This window comes from Polyodon spathula, chromosome 20, assembly GCF_017654505.1.
Source record: "Polyodon spathula isolate WHYD16114869_AA chromosome 20, ASM1765450v1, whole genome shotgun sequence".
In the NCBI taxonomy this organism is placed as follows: Eukaryota; Metazoa; Chordata; class Actinopteri; order Acipenseriformes; family Polyodontidae; genus Polyodon; species Polyodon spathula.
The window spans coordinates 11,802,513-11,827,465 of NC_054553.1; the positions used below are offsets into that span (position 1 = coordinate 11,802,513).

Genomic DNA, 24,953 nt, shown 5'->3' on the forward strand with positions numbered 1-24,953 from the left:
TTTATTTTTAATGAATTTTCTACAAATTTCTAGAATGTTTTATTCACTTGGAAGTTATGGGGTAGCATGTGTAGATAAATGGAAATATTTTAATGCATTTTAATTCCAGGCTATAAGGCAACAAAAGGTGAAAATTTTGAAAGGGGGTGTAGACTTTCTATAGGCAATGTTTTGTTAGTCTTAGCTACTGGCGTGTAACCATTGCTATTCTTGTATTTAATCACTATCAGCCCTCCTAACTGACCTGAACAAGTCTACTACTATCCCACAGACATCTAGTCTTGATAAATAAGGATTTCCACTTGAATTTATTTTACTGGAGATTATATATAAAAATACACACACACACACACACAGTATATGTCTATCCCTGCTAGAAGGGCTGACAGTGATTAAATATAAGAATAGCAATGGTTACACCCCAGTAGCTAAGGCTAACAGCACATTGCCTGTTTTGTCACGGCATGATGAGGGTCATTTGAGATGCTTGTTGATGAAAAGGTAATTCCAGGCAGAACCCGATTGAATAGGCCATTTTTTATAGAGCAATGTCAATTCATTGAAAGCTGTGAAAGGTGTTACTGCCTAGTTTGAACATAAGAAAGTTTACAAACGAGAGGAGGCCATTCGGCCCATCTTGCTCGTTTGGTTGTTAGTAGCTTATTGATCCCAAAATCTCATCAAGCAGCTTCTTGAAGGATCCCAGGGTGTCAGCTTCAACAACATTACTATTGCTGTGTGGAGGGTGGGGTGTTCCAGCATTGTCAGTTCTTCAGTTTCAGTGTGGTGTGAGTTGGAAGGAGCATAATGGGATGGATAACATTAGGGGTACAGTTTAATTGGCTTGTATCTCCTTAACCCCTCCAGTTAAGACCTAAAAATGAATTGGGGGGGGGGGGGGGGGGGGGGGGGGGACATGTGAAAAAGATTCTGTTGCTACATGAATCATTATAATATTTTGCTTGGCATTTTGGGGGCAGATGATTTCATTTACAAAGCAGCTCAGAAAGATTGTCAGTCAGGGATGAATATAAGTGCTCAAAGTACAGGTGCTTTTGTATCCAAGGCTGCACACATTACTGCTGCCTGAGCCTTTAAGGGATAGCTGGCCACTGGGGAATAGACTTTTGATGCAGATATTCTTAGTAACCTGCAGCCCCCTTGTACTGTATAAGCCCACCCTACAAGGAGACGTGTCTTTACTTCTTCAAAATGACACCTCAAAAAGGAGTATGTCATTTAAAACCATTCTTTTACTTTTTTTGTTTAGAAGAAAAAGTTTATTAGTGAGGTTGGAGAAACTGCTAATGCCCTGTATGCAGATGATTAACTGTTTTTTAGCTTTTTTGTTAAAAAAAAAACAAAAAAAACCAACAGTAAACAACTATGCTTTAATGGGTTTATAGACTATAGAGTAGAATAAGAATTACTAAGTTTCATGGCAATTTGAGCAATTATCCAGATATGAAAAAATCTTAAGTGCGAAACACAGACGGATGGATGAACAGCCATATAACCCCAAAATCTGATACTGAGTAACTTCAACTAATAGCAATGTTAATACCAGGTTTCATGACATTTGGCACAACGGTTCTCCGTATATATACAAGTGTGACGTACAGATGCATGACTGTTACAGAGGAATGGATTAGACCCCCCACAACCCCCCCCCCCCCCCCCCCCCCCCCCCCCCGTAAATCTTTTTGTTTGTTTTGTGAACTTTTAAATTGTCACACACAGCAGCTAGATCAGTTTATTATTACAGACACACCTCAAGTCTGTCTGAAGGCTGGTATTTCAGCACCCTAGTCTAAGTGCTCAATCAATTTGAAAGGCCAGATTGTTTAATGTTAAGTGTGGGTAAATGATGACTTGGCTCGCCTACAAAACCTCAAACAGCAACGAGGCGCAAGCTGTCATTCGCTCTGCATTCCGGAAGAATGACTTCCTGTAATAAAATGAACACCTGTTGAAAAAGTGGTAAGTTACCTCTGTCCTTAACACATTGACTAGATATGATCGGCATCAAACATACTGGGTGATGAGACAGTCACTTGGCTACTTTGAGCTGTGGGAAAGCCATGCAGAGCAACATGACTCAACAGGCGGAGTGTCACTCCATAATGTAGCTGACACCCAGAAGTGTCTGATTTAACTGCTTAATATGGGTGCCATTTGCCTAGTGAATGGGTTTCTGCCATTGACATTAAAAATGACAGAATCATGCATATTCATTGGGACTCACAATACCTTTTGACAGATGGCATCCTTCGAGTAAGTGAGCAATCGGCTTTATTCTCACCCTCTACAAGCCACAAATCAACAACCAAGCCTGTTGTGTAGGCTGCTGGTGTGGATATGCCAACACGTGAATCCGTATGTTGAACTTTATAGCTGGCACTTTTAGGAACCCTTGAATCACTTTTAATGCATTTTTAAACAACCTGCAAGTACAGAGCTTTCTCTATGCTGACAACCTCTGATTTGTATCTAGTTATGGAAAATCTGTTTTGAGACAGAAAACCTTTATTTGTGAACAGTTACAGTTAACTAGACCACCAAACTTAAATAAATAATTAAATAAATAAATAAATAAATAAAAATGTTGTACCACTCTAGATCAGAGTTTGAACTGTTGCTTCCTAGTACCCTCCAGCTTCAATCTGATGGAATGTGCTTGTAAAGCCAGATCACGGAGCTGACTTTCATCACAGGATGAGGGTACTAAAAGCTTTTAAAAAAATAAAAATAAATTTGAAAGCTACAGCGTGGTGTTTTTAGTGTAAACAATTAGAACAAGACGAATGGTTGCCATAGCTCCAAGTTAATTGGCAGTCCTAGAATTATACACCGCAAGCGTGTTTCTTAAGCCAGGCTTATCTGCCTTTGTGGTTGTAGAGCTTTCAACCTCAGCAGCACAGGTGAGACTCTGTAACGGAAGTGTATTGCACTACCCTCTCTTGCGATATGTGTGATCACTGGTTTCGCCATGTTATATCAGTGCTGTGACCCGGATCTCCTAGACTGACTGCAGTCCAGTGCAGTGTTGTGTAATGTACTGCTGTTACTGATTCTGTCCCCTGCCTGTGAGATGAGGTAAAAACTATAACCATGGATGTGAATGAGCTTGGCTATTTTGCATAGTGGTTAGGATGCTCACTTGCGGTTTACGTTGTGGCCTGTTCGCGCCCAGCCTACTCCCTGTTATGCTAGCACTTTGATAAATAATGTCTATTTAATTTTGAATCTCAGCTTCAATTCTTGCTGTGCTTTGTGCTACAATTGACTTGGCATTATGCTGTGATGTTGGGAATTTATTTTTTAATAACATTTTGTGTTACTATGGAGATCATTTAGCCCTGGTTCACAGTATCCAGCCAACTGTAAAATTGGCCTTGTGAAACTACTATTTTAGAATGTACATACGCAAGATAAAGTACAATTGCTGTTTATTATACAGACACCTTTTATTTTTATGTTTTGAATTACATGGACTATTAAAAGTGACATTTATTGCAGAACAATGACTTTGATTAAGCTTTTGATTGTGTGGAAGGGAACTCTGCTGTTATGAGCAGCTTTCTACTGCAGGACTGACGGAACGAGGTATCTGTGTTAAACAGTGGGGAATCGCTGAACTTTATAATCTCTTGTACAGTGTAATTTGAAAGGAATTCAATTAGTCTATCAGAATGAATAAGGAGGTGCAGATAAACAAGAAGTGCATAGTACACTCAAATCCTACAACACTGCTACTGTTTTCTGTGAGGTTGCACAGTTCCATGTTCTAACACGGACATTCAGATTAAAACTCTTACGGGTTTAGTGTTTATTTTAAAAAGGTTGTTCACATAATGTTGTCAACGTGAGCTCTGTAATCTGTAAAAGGTTGGTATACAAAAAAACTCATTTCACATGCAGGGGACAGAGTCAGTAACAGCAGTGCATCGCACAACACTGCACTGGAATGGGTTACCTTGCCATGTTGTTGATGCTGAAATATTGAGATTTTAAAAAGACCTGTCTGACAAAGTTTTCCTTATTCATTACAGTGCTCCATAAACATTCATCCTCTAAAAAGTATATCTGGGTAATGTTCGAGTAGTTCCAGAACAGAAAACTATATATTTACAATTCAGTGTTGCTTTATAATTTTTATTAATACAGTTTAGATTGCCTGTTATAGTGTCCACATCCAGCCCAAATTTGAGAACTATCTTTGGTATATGATGCGGAAAATCACTTTCATTTTGGCTGTTACTCTTGAATTTCATCCAAATACCGTACAGACACAGGTCCATCTGGCTAAGGTTAAAGCACAAGCTGTTTAAACAAGTCTCCTATCTGTGGAAAGCAGATCTGTGGAGAAGCAATATTTTAACTGAACTGTTTGCAGCAGCATTTTCATTGATCCTTTCTTTCCAATGAAACCCCAAAACAGCTATGATGTTAAATAGAAGTGCAGAAATCTGAAGGTCTGTTTTTTGCTGCATATGGTTTCTTATTAGATTATTATGTGTTTAATTAATCAGGTATATGTCGAGACAAAGATAGCTTAGCAAAAACATTCATTTACAGCTAGTCCCTATAGCACAGTAATACAGATACCAAACAGTGTTAAAAAACTATAAAAAATGTTTTTACCAAAAAGTGCATTCAGCCCATATCCAAGTCTAAACATAAAACGTTTGAATAATGTGGATGTTGTGTACAAAAAGGCAATAAAAGTGATACAAATAATTGTAAATACACACAAAACCCATGAGCTACATTGTGTCCAAAACTTACCATTAATAGTGCTATTCTATTAAAAAGTGACCGAATCTATAAATAATGTTTAGATACTAATAAACAGTGATTTAAGTTATTCTATTAACATAATTGCATGTACATACACAGTATAGCGAAATGTGGCAACGCATCATATTTTATGTAAACAATACTTTGTTACTATGAGTTCCATTTTTATAAAAGGACTATGGCTAATGCATAAATCAGAAAGTGCTTCAACAGTACAAGTCAAACCTTACATGTCACTTGAACATGCTTTTTATATCTTGCTAGAGAATGGATAAATGTTAAAGCTGAATCTTCAAAGAATATTTCGTGCTGCAGTCTGACCAAACGGAAAAAATAAATATCTCTGAAAATGTACACTGTACCTGAAAAGTAACAATTTGTAACTAACTAGTTATATTTTTTAAAGTAATAAGTTACTGTAACTGGTTCCAATTTTGTTCAAGTAACTGTAATGAATCCTTAAATGCTACCATACATAGCAGGCAGTTTATTCCCACCAAAATCAGGTTCTCATAACTCTATAGGCTACGTGCCATTTTAAGTAGTCCTGAGATTCTGATAACTACTGCCTGTCCTAACGAAGTCAATAACAAAGCAGAAGATTGATTACCAGGTAAGTGAATCATTACCATTACAAAGGTCAAATGCAGATTTTCTCATAAAAACAAAAAACATATGAAATTGATCTGCTCTGTGCATGATTCATTTAGGAGAGCGGGGGGTGGTTTTAGATCATTTTAATAGCAGATTATCTTAAAACTTCCTCCTACTAATTATTAATCCTGTTGGTATTTTCCACAAGGGGTGGTTTATAGTATTGATTAACATTGAATATAATAACAAATACAGTACAACACACATTTGCAGTCATTTTAAAGAATAAGCATTCTGAGTTTTTCTTGGTTTTGTTGCTTAAATGAGTCGTAACTATTTTTCTCTTAAGCATACCTGACTTTCAGCTTTGCTGTACTGGGACTGAACAGCCTTCCTCACAGTAATCCCAGCATTTAGGACTCTCCAGACAAGCTTAAAGTAAGCTCAAAGCCAGGAAAAAACATATTCATAGAAGAAAATGGAATCAAGGAGCATCAGAACCCAGGACCACTGAGAATGGTTGAAGCAAACACCATCCAATGAAAGTGGAATGGAAGCAAAATGCCATTTGAGAACCAATTCCCTTTCCACACCTCTAATGCTGCTGGCTTTAAATTACAGACATGTCCGCAGATACATCTGCTTGCTTATTATTTAGCCTCTATTTTGAAGAGTGTGTGATTATTCTGGATATCAAGATATTTAGTAAGCAAGGGGTCTGACTGGGATTTGTGGGCAATAATTACTCAACACAGCTGTTTCACATCTCTAGTAAATAGATAACGTTTCGGGGGTACTAATGCAAAATGTCTGCCAACATTGTTTCCCCTATTTAATACATACATGTCTATCATTTGCTAAGATTTCTCTGACACCCACATCAGTTACTGAACCCTTCCATGCCTCTGAATAATGCTGTGTTTTCTTGTGTAGGTTCACAAGCCTCCCTATTTTGCTTTCTGAACATTGTCTAAATCAGCTTTTATCTAAACTTTGAATTAACAAAAGCTTTTTAGAACCTTTATCTAAGAGGTGAGTGAATATTTTTTTAGGAATAATAAGATGACTGCTTATTTTATGCTTTTAATGCTATTCTTCTCACCAATCGGGATCTAATCCGGGTATATTAGTTCCCTATCGTATTAAATGTGTAACACGGTGAAACGTGTTTGTACTGTACATTGCAATATTGTTGTGCTTATCTGAAATGACTGAATATGTCAGTCATAATATTCGCTAGACATCCTTATCGCCAATCAGTAATCATTGCATTTATTTATGTTTTTTACATGGGGGGAAAAAACCAAAACTGTTCGCCTTGCAATTGCAGTATAACTAACTGGTTTCCAACTGCATCTTTAGCAGTGTTCGCGCGTTCCCGCTCATTCTGAAAGGCATCTGCTCTGCGAAGCGCGTCCACGTGTGTACCCTGTGGGCGCGCGCTCTTTATGAGAGAGAGAGAGAGAGAGAGAGAGAGAGAGAGAGAGAGAGAGAGGAAGCGCGCACCAGGAGGGGGGTCCAGCTGCAAAAAAAAAAAAAAAAAAAAAAAAAAAAAAAAATCGATGCAACAATGGCAGCATCAAGCACCTTGTACTAGATGGGGGAGGAAAAAAAAAAAAAGCAGCATCATAAAATCAAAATTCGAGCTAAAAATGTATGCTAATTTAACACGAAGCAATTGCATGCACAAATGAAATGGTACAAATCCTTGTTTGTTTCATGGAAGATGAAGAATGCTGTAAAATAAAATGGAGCTGTAGTACTGGGGGAAAAAAAAAAAGCCTGTCTCCATCACTGAGAGGCGCGTCCACCTGCTGATATTGGAGGGTTCAGGGCAGAAACCATGGAGAAGTGGCTGCACTGAGGGGAAAGACGAGTACGGTATTAGGAGGTGGGCATTACGGGTGACAGAAAAAGGGCGCAGTTTGGGTGCATTCGGAGGTAAGTCAGATTTGATGCCTTCTGTTTGAATAATGTGCTTTATTAGCACAGTGTAAATGCAGAAACAGTACGCTATGTGCACACCACTGCATTCGGGAAAAAGGGGCCTTTTTATTTGGTACGAGACTCTGCTGGGAATGTAATGGCACACGTTTATCTGTGACACAGATAAGTTTGACTGCATTTAATCAAAAGGTAGTCACTATGGGAACGGTATCATAATTATGAAAATTTAAATGTTAAAAGTGGTTCATTGCATTTGATGACAGCACATTTGTTATCAGGTAAACAGCATTAAATATACAAGTCTATCATTTATCAACTGCCTTCACTCATAACCGAATAAGATGCAGTTGCGATATTTATATAAAGGTACATATAATTTAAACACAATAAACGTTTATGTATGTGTGTATGTATGTATGTATTTATTTATGTATTTATTACTTTGTATAATAATACACCAATGTGCACAACAAAATGAGAGCAAGTCTACATGTTTTTTTGTTTATCTTTCTATAGCTTATAATTTTTTTCAAAGGTATTTAATGTATATTATTTCATTAGGTCCAATGAGCAAATGTTATATTACATATTGGCAGTGCGCGAGAGCAAACATCCTTTTATGGATGTTTGAACATTTTTAATTGCAGCTGCTGAGCATCCTATAGATGTACTGCGAGCTGTGGCTAGCTATAGTAATATTGTGGCAGTAATGTCGGTAATTGGATGCAGAGACTCTAGAAGGAAAACGTTAGGTTTGGGAACTGCCAAGGATGCAGTAGTACAATGCGGGGTTCATACTGCTGGAAATATAGACGGTGGGAGAATGTTTGCACGGTAGATTGTGTTAACAAAGATGTAACAGATGCATTTTCTTCATCAAATCATTTCAAATGAACACATACAATAGTTTTTTCTTCTTTTTTTTTTAACAAGTGTATTGTATTGTTGCTAATACTATGTTACAAATGTCTGCAAAACTTGAGACACTTGAATTTAAGACGTCTGTTGATTACGTATTTATTTAAAGTAAAGTTTCTGTACAGGTGTTTTTTTTTTTGTTTTGTTTTTTGTTTAAGGCTTGTTTGTAGCGTTTTATTTCACACGTTCTAAAGTTAATGGTCCCTCTGGGTGCTGAAATGTACCCCCATGGTTTGTTTTTGGCTGTGATCAGATTAATAAAAAAATCTGTGTGACAGTTGAGTGGCTATTTTGCCAATCACACACACATTGTATTGTATTTGAGTTGAAATCACAGTAAACAAAACACTATTGGCTGGTTTCACATACCTTGACTAGCACTAATCTTGGACTACATTGTTATTTTAAAGGTAAAGTAGTACACCGTTAATGCTAATCCCTGTATGAGTGAATGGAAGATTTTAAACAGCAGCAGGTTTAAAAGGTTTATTCTGTTCAATATCTGAGGTCTGTAGGCTACTTTCTCCAGGCTGGTTTGTTTGCTCATTAACCATGGAACTGTAAACATATTTTATAACTGTATTAATCCTATCCCGTAGTCATAAAAAAAGTGGTTCTTTAAAAAAAAAAAAAAAAATCATTGAACCCCATTTTATTGGTACAAACACATTTTGCAGCTGTGTTTATTTTTCTTGTTTTCTTTTTTTTGTTTTACTATAATTTAGGATACATATTTTTGCATGCTAAATAAAGCAATGTATTAAAACAAACGAATAATCAAATTGTTTCCAACACAAAGAAAGTGGGAGATAACTGAATAGTGCTAACAGGAGTTCAGAGACAGGATTTGAAAGCCTAAGGTTGCTCTTGTTTTAACAGGTTCCTACAGTTGTTTTTCTATGATGAATGGGAAGGGGGGCAGATACAGAAGTGTTTTTAGGGATCTCTCTGCAGGCTTTGGACACAAGTCCAAATCAGTATTATATAAACATGTTTAGGTGGCGGGTAAGGTATATGGCAAGTTCTTAAGGTAGGATTCTTGGATGAAATGAAAATGAAACTTATAATAGAGGAATGAACACGCCACAGGCTTTTTTTGTTGGCAGAGAGGAAGAGCTGTGCCAAATGACAAGCTGAATCCATTGCTGCTTTCACTGGCGTTTTTCCTTTTGTCACATACGGAATGTAAAGTTGCAGTAAGACCTGAACACATTTTAGCTGCATTTTCTTTGCTTTCTTTTTTGTACAGTGAAGTATTGACTGATAGATGGATCTTTAACATTTGCAGATAACTTCCTAACCTTTCTACTGTGTCACATTTAAAGAGACCCAAATTGCTGACGGGGGTTGCTCCTCATTTAATGTATTTTTACCACAGCAATTTGGCAGCACATCTCTTAATTGGTCTGCATCTTAGCACCCGTAGCAAGACTGCAGTGTTATGGACATGATTACTGCTGCTGTATCTGTAGTAGCATAACTTGCATTGCAGCCAGAATCCCTTTTTGCTATGTTTTTACTTTGTGATGCAAAGCTGCAATATACTGCTGTGTCGTTTATTGGGGTGACACTGAGGTATATTATTTGCTAGGGGAATTACATTAAAATGTGTTGCACTAAAAGCTCTATTAAAGTAAACTGGTCTGCGTTGGTACCCTTATGATCTAAGGTTAAATGTACATTAAATACATTACATAAAAACAAATGTTTTTAACCAGAAGTAATTGCGTTCTCTGTCCTTGGGGAGTAATCAATTTTTCGACAGCAGTCACGTTAGTTGTTGTTGCTGCTTTTCTAAGCCCATAGTTGGTCCTTTTTCCCCTCCTGTACGCCACAACTGAACCCAGTCTGCAACTCGCCCCACCTCTTGCAGACTGGCATTGTTGGGGGGGAGGGGGTTCTATAGGAAGCAGGTCACTGACGCAGAGCCACACAAGCCTGTTTAGGGGACCTGGCAGCCATTTTGAGAGCCGTCCAGTGTTAGGAAAATAGTCTGCCTCTGTGTCAACTTACGTCTTGTGTCTATACAGCGTGGTATCAAAACGAGTGTGTTTGTGACACAGTGGAAGTGGTCTAGCCTTTCTTAAAACACTGCAGGCTCTTCTCTTTATGTTGTGGCCACTTTCTTGGTTTCTGTCTTAAGCAACTTGCCCCCAGACAGAATTTAAAAGGTTTGTTGAGGGTATTTCCATTTGTCTACCCCTTGCAAGTCACAGATTGGCAGGTTTCTGCAAGTGCTGCGGGGTGTATGTTAAGTGTGGTGAAATTACAGAACTGATCACTTATCTCTCTAAAGTTCCATGCCTTTTGCTCTCTTTGCTGTATAAAATGCAATTAAGGTGGTGCGCTAAAGAAATTCATAAGTGTCTCAGTTTCGTGGTGGTGTTAAATACACAGCATACCATCATATTCTGTGCCCTTTTTCGCAAACACATTAAACAAATGCTTCTAGAAATTGTACAAACCAAGTAGGTCCAGACACAAATTGCTGTATGAAAATAAAATAATTGAATGAACAGTTAAGAGAAATGAAACTACTGCAGGTCTCCAGTTTTTCTGCAGTGTCACTGTTTGGGGGTGGAGGTTCCAGCAGTGACAGGGTATAATACAGTTGAATGGGACAAAGGACTGCTCTAGAATTACTCCCTTCCTGATCACTTTCTCTAAAGCTGCAGTGCATTTCCCTTCAGTCTGGCATTTACACATTTAAAACCACCTGTAGTCGAGCCAGCAAAAATATTAATTGCAATTTGCAGATGATTACATGTAGTTGTACCTTTTCTCACCAATTACTCGTTTCAAAGTAGGTGGAAGGGGCTTGTAACTATTTCCATTGCAAACCTATGGTAGCCTGGAGGTATCAAAATACATGTAAATCCTCCAGGTGCAGCCAGCAATGGATACTCTGTGCTGGTCCTTTAAGGGTGAAGTGGCAGAGAGGACAAATAGTTCCTTCCCATAAATAAGGATAGATAGCTGACACAAAAAACTTTCCATGGGGGGGAATAATATATATTATATATATATATATATATATATATATATATATATATATATATATATATATATATATATTGTATGTATTTTGTTGTATTACAGGGATATTATCTAAATCAATAGCTCCCTTTGATACTTAGCTTTTGAAAATAGCTCCACGTGTACAAAAAAACAGGGGGATTGAAATAGGTTATTTCTAAACAAATAAATAAAAATGGTTAATAGAAAACATTAAAACTTTATGTTTCAAAATAAAAGCACAGTTGGTAGCCAAGATTGAAATAGGGATATTAGGGATAAAATAAAAATGGTTAATTAGGGTTATCTTAATAAAGATTTGTTTCAAAACGAGGCAGTTGGGACATAATTGGCCCACATGTTTAACACGTTCTCATGATAAATACGTGCTCGGCCCTTTAAATAGATATTGGGATTTCTATTACAATCACAGTACTGTTCTATAGAGCTGACTGAATTGTAATCTAAATCTCAGCACCAATAAAAGGGTCATGTTTACCCCCCCCCCTTATCTCTTTATTTATGTATTTATTTTAATCACTTTTGTATTTACATTGTATTTACATTACATACATTGTTCTAAAAGTGGCTAACAATATATTATGGGTTTATGATGTAAAATGAGAAAATCATGTGTATTGTTTACATATCTGCCCCCAAAATGCAATATAGCCACCCCCAAACACACACAGAACCCCACACTGCCCTCTCTTTTTTTCATATGCACTCCTCCCAGTGTGTGATTTATAAATGAATATCCCCATTGACTTCAGTTTCCAGCTTTCAAAGACAAAGTAAACCCTTCTTATTAAGTCTTGCTTTCTTTTTTATGTTGTTAAAGCATTGCTGTCCAACACAGCTGTACATTACCTGTACCTAGCTAACCTTAACGACAGGTGTCCCTTAACAAAGCACAGGGCACTTATCTGCAGGTCATGACCCTTGTACAGGATATTAATGTTACTATAACGCAAACACATGTTTTCTGTGTATGAGGACATGTGTTCAGGTTTTATTTAGGTCCAGATCGCTTAGGCTGCTTGAAATGCATGTTGCAGTTTAAATCGAGTTTCAAGACCTGTTTAGAGGCTCTGAGGTATCTGCAGGATAATGACTGCTCTACTAGGAGCCTCATTGGCTGAGACAATCGGTGAAGTTTGTGATTGTCTATGACGATTGGTGAGGTTCATGATTGTCTGAGACGATCGTTATGGTTTATGATTGTCTGAGACGATCAATGGGGTTTCTATTTTGTTTTCATTGTAGAGCACTTTTAAGATGTCATGTGGAAGGTGCTTTTATAAATGCAAATTAGTAATTGCTGTATCAGCCTCAGGTTCTGTGTGTTCTGCTATCTTCTGTGTTCTGTCTGTTCACCCCGTTTCAATAAGATCTCAGTGCTAGTTGCTAGTAAACTAACATTCTGGATAATGCCTGTGCCTGCCCTTTCTACGATTGTTCATTGTTCACTTTTTTATGGTTTAATCAGTTTTCCTATTTCAGTATATCAAGTACTTTACCTTTTATGTTTTTCTTATTTCTTTATTTAATTTCACCTAAGTGGGCTAATTGGACCTTATTGGAATTGTTTTTCATCATGGGGTTTAATTGGCTCTATAGTATTTTTTATATTTACATTGTTTTCATCTTCCAACTAGAAAGGTATTGCAGAACATGGCCAGTTAAGCCGGTGTCTGCTAGTAAATGGTAATGCCCAGAGATATTTTCATAAACAGTTTGGCATGCCTGTAACTTAATTTTTTGTTCCCCCACCATTATGAATCTGTATACAAATGTTCTAATGTGCTTTCTGAGGTTATCACACGTTTGAATAAAAACAAGCATGCACACGCAATTGCCATATATGTCTGTTGCAGAAGCCTTTTCATACATGTAAAAATGCTGCAGTAGTTTTTATTGCTGGAGCCAATATCATTAATTTATTAGTTGTTTGTATGAGAGATCATTTTTGTACTGGAGAATGTCTGCAGTGCTACCTCTAAAGACATCCAGAATGTGCAAGTTGATTAGTCGTTGGATGATGTGTTAAGTTAATCTATTTGGAATGGGGTTGCGGGGACCCCCTGAAGTCCTACACAGGGTTTTGGTTATTTAGGAAATTAAACCCTTTAACCGAATTCAAACACCCCCACGTTGTTGGGTTTAGAGGGATCCCAGAAGTTTTCATGTGGTCTTGTCAATAGCAATCTCCATACCGTTGTGCAGCAGAGGCATGGCCTTTGCCCTTTAATCACCCTGTGTTGAATAGGGAGTTCATTTAAGGATGATTGCACCTTGTTCTTTGTGGTATATTGAGAGAGAAATGTTCTGAATGCCTAAAGCCTTTTCCTGAAAGCTAGCTTTTCACTGCTGTCAAATTTCTAGCTTTTCTCTGCTGTCAAATTTCACAATCCCAAGAGGTCTGGTCCTTCTGTCTTTTACCATCCACAAAGGTTTTCTGGAAGCTCTCTTCCCCCATATGGCTCATGGGGTTGTTTTGTGGCAGCTACTTTTACCAGTTAAAGAACTGTGGTGGCTATAAGGCAGTTTTAATCTATTAGAGTTCCTGGTAATTGCAGTAATTTGTGTGGCATTAGCGCTTATCAGGAGCTGAGGTAAAGTATTATTCATAATGGTCAGGCTAAGGACATGAAGGACAAGGAGTGCTGTCATTGTTATTAGGACTTGAGCAGCCAGATTCTAACTGTGGCAAGAGGGGTGGATAAACCAGCTTGTTTTTTTTTTTTGGCATGTAATAACACGCAGTAGACCAAATACAGTCTAACACCTTTAATATACAAAGGGACTGAGCATTAATAGTGACAAAAACTGTAATTGACTTCATTAATAATCTGGAATACCACAGAAGAAGTGTTGATGCAACGATTATTCCTGTTCTGTAACTCAAGTATATTACTAGGCACTGTGCTGATTACAATACTTTTCATGAATACAATTTATTTTCAATTTACAGCCTATTATTGGTAAGTGTACCTACCACATGTAATAGTTAAACAAAGGAATGCTGTAAACAGGCACTTTGCAATGTCCTGCATGCCATATTATGCTGCTTTATATTCAGAATATAAAGTACATATTCAGAACATATTCAGTTTATATTCAGAATATTTCAATACTGTTATATTACAGATATTTCAGTCCTGAGTGATTTTTGTCTAATTTTAGAAGGAGCTCCTTTATTCACTGTATATGAGAACAGGACAAAAAATTTATTTTACATGTATTTCTACACTACCTCAGACTGGGACCTGGGAGTCCCATGAGGTTCCAATGTGGTTTCTGATGGCATATGTTAATATATGGCGATAGGGTTTTCCTTCCAATATTATGCTTTTGAAAAGGAGTGGAAAGAGGATTTCTGATTAAAACCCTTACAGTTTTATGTTAAATGATAGTAGTGAAAGTGGTATCAGGCGCCTGTCCACATTGACTGACATTGTGATGTCCAGGACATTTCAGTGCTGTGATAATAAGTGAGGGGTGACATTACCAGGAGTGATGTATACACAGAGGGGTGTTGACATGTGAGCGCACCAGTTGGATCAGGATCAGCTATTGGATCTGGTTTACAGTACCGGGTGTCAGATCAGGTCACAGATCAGCTTATCATTTTATTGGATCTGCTAAGAAAAATGTAAATCATAAACTTTGGATGTGTCCAAACATTCCCAGAAGGCAAAAAGGTGCTGATCCGCATGTAGCATCGATCTGTCTGCAGAAACCTTGCAACGGTCCTCTATATTGAGCTGTTAGATAAGCAAGCTGTTAGTCACCCAGTAAACATTAATTGCCCAGTTAATTCCTTTAGTTAGATAGGAGATAATTAGTCTACTGAAGGATTTTTAAACTTGGGTGAGGTTTATGATACACAGATTTAACACATGCTTTGGGTTCCTGGATATTGTTTTTAATGATGGATGGTGGTCATAATAATAATAATAATAATAATAATAATAATAATAATAATAATAATAATAATACAAGTTTAAGGAATTGCAATAAACTCAATAACAAGTCAGGTCATCATCATTTGCCACTCTGAGCTCTGCATTCACAAGAGGACCTTCATTTCTGTGTCCAGAAGCACACAGGGTTGCAGATTTTCAGAGCCCCAGGTTTAAACTCTGAATTTCATAACAGCATCAACAAATGATCTAAGAAATCAAGACCCCTGTAGCAAATTGAAACGGATATCAGCTGATATCCACATGATCACGTTGTTGTCGTCCTGTAAGGTTATGTAGTGTCTTACACTTATGTTGCCAGTTGTAAACTGTACAGCTCGGCTGAGCTCTGTGTACTGGCTAAATCTGGCAATGTTATGTAACCTGATAGAACTACAGCAGCCAGACATTCAAAAGTTTGTATTTTTTATTTAATTTTTTTTTTATCCTAACAGCTATGGTGTCTAGTAGTACCTGCCTGGGTTTAATTAATTCTGCAGGTTACTCCCAGTGTTCAACGGTCCAGTGTTTGATTTCCTCATCCCAGCTGTGAAATGTACCACTAGCTGTGTAAACAGTCTGTTCCTTACACAACTAATTAATTAGAACATAATAGCATGAGAACATTTACAAACAAGAGGAGGCAATTCTGCCCATCAAAGCTCACCTAACTCATAGTAGCTGGTTGATCTGAGAACTTTGTCAAGTTGAGTCTTAAATTATCCAAGTGATTCTGCCTTAAAAACATGACTAGGTAGTCCCTTCCATACTATCACCACTCTGTGTGAAGAAGTGTCTCCTCCTCGCTGTCTCCACTTAATTTCCAACTGTGTTCTCTGCTCCAGGTTTCTATACTGTGCTGCATTTATTATGCAGATGGCATCCCTGATACACAAGCCATGTTGTATATAAAAGCATTTCTCTCTTTTATACAGCAAGTCAGTTTCAATCATGATGGGCAAGACAGCAGCTCTTATTCAAATGGTTTTTAGTGTTTATTTGTATCTAAAACATTTAACCTTGGGTTGACAAGACTCAGAAGCAACCATTTGCATGTTACAATATCACACTGTACGACATGTTCAGTTTAAATGCAACAAGGGTGCTTGGTTGGCAGGCGCTTCCCCACCCAGGACTGCACACATTCCTCAGGATTCACAAGCAGCATGAAACGTGAGTCACTCACAGACTTTAATTCATATTCCCAGAATGTAGTGGAGCCAAAAATCATCGAGAAAAAAAAATGTATTTAGGACAGTTACATACTGTACATACTGTATGGCACTCAGTCTGCACATGTAGCGCATTTCCATAAAATACAGCCAGAATTGTTTATCATTTAGGTGACCGTTTTGGTGATGGCGAACTGTAGTATTGGAGCCCACTCTTTCTAACTGACACTGTTGTCCTGTCAGTGGAGACAGTACCTCCTGGGTTTCAGAAAGAAATATCACAGTAAGACCATTTGCAACCAGAACAAGCAATATTGCAGCAATCAATAGAATGCATTGATTAAAGAAAACGTACAACAGGGAAAGGCCAGTGAAGTGTTGTGTTTGGCTGCGAGATAGGGAGATACAATGGGCTTAGCTAAACATCTGCGTGTTGCAGATAGCATGTGCCTACCAGAAACATTACATTATTGATTTGGAATTTAGAAGGACCTGATCCTGTAAAAAACAGGCTTATTAAATGCATGGCTTGAGCTTATCCTTTCCTCATTGCCCTTTAGCAGAAGAGAGAAGTGGCCCGTGTTCTATAGTCTTGAGTTGTCAAAATGTGTGGGGGTCCTCTGTTTATCCAAATGCTGAGAGATGTGGTATCATGAGTTATGCAATCAGACTAAAATACACAGCCTTGTATAATTTGGTTTAGATAATACTGTGGCATTTTCTTTGCAGGTTTTTTTTTTTTTTTTTTTTTTTTTTTTTTTTTTTTTTTTTCCCGATTCGACAGCTGTCTCAGGAAACTACAATTGTTAATGCTTAATTTTTAGGTCACGGCGATATGTGTTTTCATGATGCTGATCACTGTAATATAGTGTTTACCGCTTTGGTAAGGGAAGAATATAGGTAAAATAGTTCATTCTAATATTTAGTTGCAACAAGCAATGTCAGAAATAGGTAAACAAGCCATATCAAATACATAAAATTAGAGAACAAGTCTGATTTCAAAAATGAAAATAAGTTGTACAGAATGCAAGGGCCTGAAAAGTGCACCCGTTATTTTGGACAGACATTTTGTCACACTTTTAGCACCCCTACAGTGTAGTATATCTGGCATACTGCTTATGGTCCTCAATCAGAAAGCAGGGATGGTTATCGGTGAGCATGTCCATCAGTCCGTCTGTCTGTCACACTACATTGGGTGAACACAATAACCACCTTGAATTTGCACCAGTCTTCACCAAACCAACCCTCCTGTATATATGTCTTAGATTGTATTTGGCTATAATCGGGTTAAACTGTCAGTTTTATATGAATATTTATATCCTGTAGCTTTCACTGATTTGTGATTTAATAGATTGTAGTCAGTGTTTATGTATTCAAGAATAACCCAGATTACTAACATTTTGAGACTGATAGTGTTTTATTATTATTATTATTATTATTATATTATTATTATTATTATTATTATTACAGAGTTCCTTCTGTGTGATGTTTGATGGCCAAACTATTGTTTGGCGCTCATTTTGTCCTGAGACACCCATGCAACACTTTTTATGGTGCATTTTCTCCGTCGTGGTGCAATAAAAATAATAATAATAATATACAATGCAGTTAACTGTACAGTGCGATACATTTCATTGAGCAAAAAATAATATATAGTATTATAAATGCAATTCATGTAGACATTCATGGTTGTATGCTGGATTGTTTAAAATATATTGTTTTATAGATGGTAGATGTGTGTTACAATTTCATATTTATATTGTATTTATTTTTATTATTTTTACAATATGTATGTCACATTCATGGTGAAGTCTTTAGAGCCAAACATATCCATCATATGAAGTGTGCTACACTGGCGAGTTGCAGTGCAGTAGGGATATGTATTTATGTATTTGTTCTGCGTACAGCTGGTGTGCGTACACGTTTAAACAGCACATGTCTTTTGAGTATTGGGCAAAGTTTTAGCGGAATCGATTGTTTTACGTAATTTATATTAAATTCCCTTGAAGTCCATGTTTATGAATGTAATGCATCTTCATTTAAACTTTTACATGGATAGAATCCGTGTTCTATAAAGTATGACTTATCTTAAGCAGTTAAATGAAATGTGTCTTCAAACTTTTATTTATTATACCTTGCACTTATGAGATTATGAGCACGCTCTGTATGTGCTTCTACTCTTTGTTTTAATTGGGTATGCAATGTTGCCTTTAACGTACCTGCTATAGAAATTCAGTGCAATAAATCTTTGTTCATAAAGGTAGAAGGGATATTCTGACCATTATCCCACACAAATGATTACAATCGCTGGTGCCTCTTTTTTTCTCCTTTTCAAGAGCACGCATGCGAAAATCTGTAAGAGAGAGTTAACTGTAAAGATGTATCTTTCTGACCTACGTTCAGATTTCCATTAGGAAACAAAGCACTAAGTACTTGAATACTCTCAAAGTGCTTTAAATAAACTCACAATGTGGGCAACAGCCTTCTGTTGTGCTTTAGTTGCCACCTGTCTCATTGTAATTAGGACAGTCCTGATAAGGCCAGTTGTGGCTTGTTTTCCACACTTAGATTCCTAACAGAAAGAGGAAAGAAAATGGGAAAACGCATTAAAAGGAAAACAAATTTACAAAGAAATGTAAACATGAAGAGGGGATTGTGCCGGAGGAGCTTTGCTTTGCATCTCAAAGAAGGAAAGCTACAACATCGAGGGACTGCAGTGCATCAGGTGCCTCGGGGAGGCCCTGCACCTGCAGCTTGCATCATTCTTTGTGGGCAGGATCCCCCCCACGAAAAGGCTTTAAGGAAAGACAGCAAGCCTGTTATGTAACCCTTCTACTGTTGTGCTCGTCGCTTCTCAAACCTCACCCATTTAATTCATTGTCACATTTAGCAAAGAAAATGATAATTTAGTTACATGTAACATGTCACAGATTGCGGCAGTGTAGTAACAGGCACGTGGGTTTTATTTGAATCTTAAGCAAGGTTTCATACTTGGAGATATTAATTACATTTTTCATAAAGGAGCTGAGAGGAGGGAGCAGCGATTGCCTTTCAAGCAGAAACCTAGCAGATGGATTCCAAAGGGACCTGGCTTCTCCCTCTCCTATTAAATTCAATTAATGTTCTGAATGTGTGATAGCTTTCAAACATCCTACTGAGCACAGGATACTCGCAATGATACATTACATAGCTGTATAATGTTTTCTTTGCTGTATCTATTTTTTTTATTCAACTCCAATAGATTGTGTAGGTTCCAATCCTGCTGATTAGTTATGCATTTATTACACACTGTCAATGAATAATGAATAATGATCAAAATGAGTGCCCCTGAATGCTTTTCTCTTGTGATCTGCAGTATCTCTCAAGATATAGCCTGCATTGGCAGAAACACAGTCCAGTCATGTCATTAGTGAGAGACTATCTCAACAAATATCAATTTAGACATCAAGTGTCACATACGGAATGGACCTACATTCATGTTATATTGAATAATGTGCCAAGTTTAATGAAATTCAGGGAAGTGGTTCCTATGATGTAGCCCAAACAATCAAACTCATTAGTATGTCACCATGACCTTGACTCTTATGCTGTCAACCTGTGCGAATGAACATCCATTCCAACTGTAGATCACAGGTACCAAAATTGTCTTGGCTCAAGGTCCTCCAGAGCATTAGGCACCCTGACTGAGGACCCATTCCCAGTGAATGCACACAAATGTGAACAATCGTCATCCTAAAAACCACTCTTTAGTTGTATAAAGGCATTGGAAAGGAAGTTTTTAAATGTACAGAACTGTAGACATCTTCGTTAGAGTTACTTGAGAGTGTGACATTCCAAGCACCTACAGTGGAGCAACATTCTCGAAAATGAATGGATTCCTTGGCCTGTGGAGCATTGCTTTGTCAGGTGGCTGGTCATTTAGGAGACGATATTTCTGTAGTGTTGCTCCCGTCCGATTTGCTGCAGATTATGTAAAAATTGGAGTGTGGTAAGTATGTAGGTGTGTTAAGGGTCTATTTCCACAATAGGAACCCCCCCCCCCCTCAGGAATAGTACTACAGTAATGCAAGTGCTTCAGGAATTCAGATAAGGACATTCGTATTGCTCTATTTAAATTACATTAAAAAAAGGGTTTGCAGTTCAAATGGAGAAAACGAACCAAGATGAGATGCACTCATCTGTATAATTCTTTTTGATTGTGTTCCCGGAGTGTTTTATGGGTGTTGGCTGCTGGGTGTTCTGGTTTCCAGCAGTGAAAAAAGCCACAGCATGTCTAACAGGGGCTTGCTTTTTGGATTCAAATATGTCTTTGGCATAGTTGGCACAGAGGATGTTTCTGGTTAAAAAGCCAGTATCACACCTATAAAAGTACAGTACTCATGTGTTGTACATTTCTATAGTTTACAGGTCCTCTCTCTTCACTTGTAATACCTGTGCCTTTCAGAACTGTAATTCTTATCTCTCCCTGATACTTGGTGGCTGTGTTTAAATCAGGCTGCCACCCGAGATGTAGCATCCTCATTCTTTTCCACTCAGGTAGGAGAAGGTGCGCCTGTCAATTCTTACTCTCGAGTGACAAAGCCATAGAGATCTTCTCTTCCACCCCCCGCCCCACCCCCCGAGCGGACTGCGCTGACTGCTTTCAGCTGCCAGAACAACTTGGTACTCCCCATGCTCCCGTGTGCACTATCGCAGATGTAAAAACAGAACAGCTATTCTGCTTGTGCCCTTGCATAATGCATTCAACACCCCTTTAGCTAAGTTTAACAGATTTTAAAAATAAATGCTTGTTTTATTAACCAATAGACCATTACTGTTATTAATGTTGCTTTTATTTTAACATTACTGTAACCTAATGCTGATCACTCTGAATACTTTTAAATTCATTATATCACTCACACCAGAGGTATTCTACATTTGACGCAGCGAGGAGTTAACAATATAATCACAATACATTTTAGGCAATTGCTAGACCAAATGTGTCATTCTCCTCCACTAACAAAGTGGCAGTTTTTATTTTTTTTCCCGGTTTCTTTTGTTGAGATCAGAGCAGTTAAAGCTTGATTCCTTGCAGCAGCTCTTTGGCTATCGTGGTTTCTTTTGAAAGCTGCAGGATCTCTGCAGGCAGCTGCTAGAGCTGTGGTGAGACGGCATGCAGCTGTCCACAAAGAATGCTTGGCTGCACAGAACTGCACAGATCTGCAAGGGTCTGCGCTCCTGCATCTTATTAGAAAACAATCCAATCCTGTCTGCCAGACATGCATGTAATCCTAGTGCTTTTAGAGGTGAGGAGTCTTTTGAGTCTGTTGGGCTCAACCTCTCTGTTCTTGAATAAGGACCAGAATTGAATGGCCAGGTCAGGATTGTATTGTATTGGCAGAGCACTGGGAGTAAGTTCAGATGATGGGGCTGAAAAATTAAGCAGAGGTAATTAAAAAAAAAAAAAAAAAAAAAAAAAAAAAAACTATATCAAATCTTTTCTATATCAAAAACTTCCATCAGAACTGCAGTATGCACAGTACTGTACAGTATTCTTTTAATTACCTTTAATGAACTCATTTTTAAAGGATTAAATGACGGGGTGTGGTTCATTTTCAGGGAAATGATTGCATTGTTTCAGAAGTTCTTTCTGGGAGAATAAGATAAATAGAGGGTACTCTGAGTGTTCAGTCCAGCGAGTCCCTATAGTACAATGTGTACAAAAGAAATTATGTTTAAGCCTACATTAAACAACTGAATTCAGAGAGTTCCTTTTCTTAGTAATGTGACGTCATTTGGAATGGTGCAGTTGACCCAGTAGTTGTGTGGTTGGGTGTGAACAGATAAATGCAAGATAGGTTCCAAAATGGAATCTGGTTTGAAAAAAAACAAGTAAAGTAAAATGCAGAAAAGATGTTCAAGTGTAGAACTCTTAACTTGTTTTATAAATTAAGTCACTAGCATTTGCATCCATATTGGACATGGTCTAATAAAAACAGCTTCAGTTTCCTTATTTTGTGTTAATGAATTTATTTTCCTGTTTTAAAAACAAACTTCAACCAAAAGAACAGAAAGCTGTTCACTGATGGGCTGCTAAAGAAAATAATATCTCTGACTAGAATGGACAGACTATTCACTGTGTCACTGCTGGACAGAATATAGTGTTTCCATTTACAGTGACATAGGGAAAATAACAGCTCATCCTAATATATAGAAGATGATTTCTACTCCTCCACACAGCTTAAAAACCAACCATGTTCATGTGTGTGTTATGGGGCCTTTCAAGATTTAAGCACTTGAACACCATTCATTTTAATGAGTTTTACAGTGTACTGACAAATAATGAGTGCACACAGCAGCACAAATGAAAAATGTTTTTCAAAAACTGAACTGTCCATTCTGAGGACATGAATTGTACGAGCATTGGAGGTGGTAGTGTGGTTTGTGCACTCACAGAAGTGTTGAATGCCCCTCTTAATCAAACCTTGCACTCACTTCAAAAATAAACTCGTCTTTCATTCATTCCCGTTAACATGCTGAAGGAATTTGAAGATAACAGCTCTAACAGGGGTCCTCATATTCACATGACATGTCCTTCTGTTGATAAACTATATGTTGTTTGGGTCAGCACCACAAGCAATAATTCTGTATGCTTTCTGCAAAAATGCTGTCGAAGTATTTTCTTTCTGTAGAGGGCGGCCCTGCTCTGTTTGTACTGTGCCAAAATAAATATTTTGGGTACCGCTGCACAGATTTTTACTTTAATTTTATTTACATATATTTGAGAATTGGGAAATTGTGAGCGAGTGGGTAATACCAGCAGTTCTGCATTATTCATCTCCCCTATAGTAGTTGGAACGCAGAGCATTTTGGTTTCTCTGATGTCAGAAAGGGAATTGCATCTTTCCAGACAAAGAGGGTTAATATGACAGTTCATTAGTGTGCTGCTGAGCGCCCGCGTCAGCCTGATTTGTTTGTTTTCAACCAACATTTTATTAAGAGCCCATTGAGAGAGAGAGAGAGAGAGAGAGAGAGAGAGAGAGAGAGAGAGAGAGAGAGAGAGAGAGAGACACCCCTCCCCCGCACATAGTGTCGCTGTCCCTTTGGGAAATGTGTGCTACTACTGACATCTTTGTTCCTGTTTTGTGGATTTTATTCAATTAATTGTAGCTTTCCAGCACTGTTGCCCTGTACCTTCTCGTCCTAACAGTCCGCAAAGCTACTTTCATCTCTCTATTACCTTTTGCCTGTGTTCGTGCCTGGCGAGCAGCAGGGCTGCTTGGTGCAGTGGGTGTGGCGACCAGTGCAGCGGGAGGCAGAGCACTCAGGAAACACAAAATATAATTGTTGCACTGCGCTATACGGGATGTAATTAATATTTAGCTTCTCTTCATGGGGTCTGGGCAGGAGCCAGTTAGAGGTAAGAAAGATCACACAACACGAAATCACACTGTTGTTAGGGTTTAGAAACAAGCTCAGGATTGCAGATTCCATATATTTCCCTTTTGAAAAATCCAGAAACGAAAGACTAATGCGACTCCCTTTAGCAGGCAGTAATACAATAAGCTTTAATTAATGAGGTTTTCGGGGAGTTCTTTGAATGCTGTTTAGTCTTTTAACTGATGATGTTATAGTATGCAGACTGGCTGCATATTATGATAAAATTGCTCAGAGAGAGAGAGAGAGAGAGAGAGAGAGAGAGAGAGAGAGAGAGAGAGAGAGAGAGAGAGAGAGAGAGAGAGAGAGAGAGAGAGAGAGAGAGAGAGAGAGAGAGAGAGAGAGAGAGAGAGAGAGAGAGAGAGAGAGAGAGAGAGGGGGGGGGGGGGGGGGGTTAAGGCAGGTAATAAGCATGCTTGCCATTAGTGTTTCTAATGGAGCTATATGCCCATTTCAGTTAGGACCAGCAGTATCGAGCAGTTTGCGACCCTTCAAATATCAGCTTGGAATACATTTTGACTGATTAAACCAAACGTAGAAATAAGAGGAGGGTTTGTGTGCAAGAATGTGCTGTGTAAAATAGATTTTGTATAAAAAATGAAAAATAAATATTGTAGCCCACCCTGAAGCTAATTTGACAATTAAGAACGGATTCAATTTGGATCTGACAACTGGGATTATTATGTAACTGTTGACACCCCATTTAGGAAATGGTGCCACATTTGTAAAGTTGGTGTGATGCAATCTAAAGCAACCCTGTTATAAGGTCATTGTGCACTTGGTTCAGAGATTCAATCAGGAGCAGATCTGATGTTCAGTCAGACTCCCTGCTAAAAGTTAAAGGTAACAGTACAGTCATCGTTGTATTTTCTTTCTTTTTTATTTAGTCGTTGCAGCCCCTGCGCTGACTTTAAACTGCAGCAGACACACGCGGTCCTCCCAAACATGCCCTGCCAAGCCATCTTTTTTTGCACTATATGTCCACAGCGAAGCCATCAGACCCATAGTGCCGGAGGACAACACAGATCTGAATGGCTCCTCTGCAGTCCCGTTGTCACCCTGTCAGCCACAGGAGTCGCTGGCACATGGTGAACTGAGGATTACCCTGCCGACCTGAGCCCTTCCT

At 38.1% G+C, this 24,953-nt stretch overlaps 1 protein-coding gene across 2 annotated transcripts in view; it reads left to right on the top strand.

Annotated features, from left to right (window-relative positions):
* The first annotated feature begins 6,965 nt into the window (after positions 1-6,965).
* The window catches only part of LOC121295829 (neurite extension and migration factor-like), a 103,746-nt gene continuing 85,758 nt past the window's right edge, over positions 6,966-24,953 (top strand). For both annotated transcript variants that reach the window (XM_041220914.1, XM_041220915.1), the window contains exon 1: positions 6,966-7,335. The gene's annotated coding sequence lies outside the window, so the exon portion shown is untranslated. The remainder of the gene's footprint in view (positions 7,336-24,953) is intronic.